Source organism: Arachis stenosperma, chromosome 5 (genome assembly GCF_014773155.1).
Source record: "Arachis stenosperma cultivar V10309 chromosome 5, arast.V10309.gnm1.PFL2, whole genome shotgun sequence".
In the NCBI taxonomy this organism is placed as follows: Eukaryota; Viridiplantae; Streptophyta; class Magnoliopsida; order Fabales; family Fabaceae; genus Arachis; species Arachis stenosperma.
The window spans coordinates 40504106-40505639 of record NC_080381.1 but is presented as its reverse complement, the minus strand read 5'-3'; the positions used below and the strand labels follow the sequence as shown (position 1 = coordinate 40505639).

At 40.2% G+C, this 1534-nt stretch overlaps 1 non-coding gene across 1 annotated transcript; it reads right to left on the bottom strand.

Moving 5' to 3' along the window:
* Positions 1 to 803: 803 nt before the first annotated feature.
* Positions 804 to 911, bottom strand: LOC130983883 (small nucleolar RNA R71). Its single transcript, XR_009087853.1, has one exon. It is a non-coding gene; the product is annotated as a small nucleolar RNA R71 (small nucleolar RNA).
* Between the last annotated feature and the right edge of the window lie 623 nt (positions 912 to 1534).

The window sequence follows — 1534 nt, the reverse complement described above, 5'->3', positions numbered from 1 at the left end:
TTTTCGAAAATCAATTAGTGTTTTTCAAAATGTTTTCAAAGTCTTTTACTTAATTTGCGAAAATTACTTCCTTTCCTCTAACATCCTTCTATTTATAGACTAACACTATTCCTTAATGGAAAAAAATTCGAACTCCTTCTTCTTTGATAAGTTCGAATCTTCTACTTCTGTCTTCTACTTTTCTTTTCCTCTGACACCTCAAGGAATCTCTATACTGTGACATAGAGGATTCCATATTTTCTTGTTCTCTTCTCTTTCATATGAGCAGGAACAAAGACAAAGGCATTCTTGTTGAAGCTGACCCTGAACCTGAAAGGACCTTGAAGCAAAAGCTAAGAGAAGCTAAGGCACAACTCTCTGCAGAGGACCTAACAGAAATCTTCAAGGAAGAAGAACCCATGGCAGCCGAAAACAACAACAATGCCAACAATGCAAGGAAGGTGCTAGGTGACTTTACTGCACCTACTCCCGACTTCTATGGGAGAAGCATCTCTATCCCTGCCATTGGAGCAAACAACTTTGAGCTTAAGCCTCAATTAGTTTCTCTAATGCAACAGAATTGCAAGTTTCATGGACTTCCATTGGAAGATCCTCATCAGTTTTTAGCTGAATTCTTGCAAATCTGTGACACTGTCAAGACTAATGGGGTTGACCCTGAGGTCTACAGACTTATGCTATTCCCTTTTGCTGTAAGAGACAGAGCTAGGACATGGTTGGACTCACAACCTAAAGAAAGCCTGGACTCATGGGAAAAGCTAGTCAATGCCTTCTTGGCAAAGTTCTTTCCACCTCAAAAATTGAGTAAGCTTAGAGTGGAAGTCCAAACCTTCAGACAGAAGGATGGAGAATCCCTCTATGAAGCTTGGGAAAGATACAAACAATTGATCAGAAAATGTCCGTCTGACATGCTTTCTGAATGGAGCATCATAGGTATTTTCTATGATGGTCTCTCTGAACTATCCAAGATGTCTTTGGATAGCTCTGCTGGAGGATCTCTTCATTTGAAGAAGACGCCTACAGAAGCTCAAGAGCTGATTGAAATGGTTGCAAATAACCAATTCATGTACACTTCTGAAAGGAATCCTGTGAACAATGGGACTAATCAGAAGAAAGGAGTTCTTGAGATTGATGCTCTGAATGCCATTCTGGCTCAGAACAAGATATTGACTCAACAAGTCAATTTGATTTCTCAAAGTCTGTCTGGAATGCAAAATGCACCAAGCAGTACTAAGGATGCTTCATCTGAAGAAGAAGCCTATGATCCGGAGAACCCTTCAATGGAAGAGGTGAATTACCTAGGAGAACCCTATGGAAACACCTATAGTTCTTCATGGAGAAATCACCCAAATTTCTCATGGAAGGATCAACAGAGACCTCAACAAGGTTTCAACAACAATAATGGTGGAAGAAACAGGTTTAGCAATGGCAAGCCTTTTCCATCATCTTCTCAGCAACAGACAGAGAATTCTAAGCAGAACCCCTCTGACTTAGCAACCATGGTCTCTGATCTAATCAAAACCACTCAAAGTTTCAT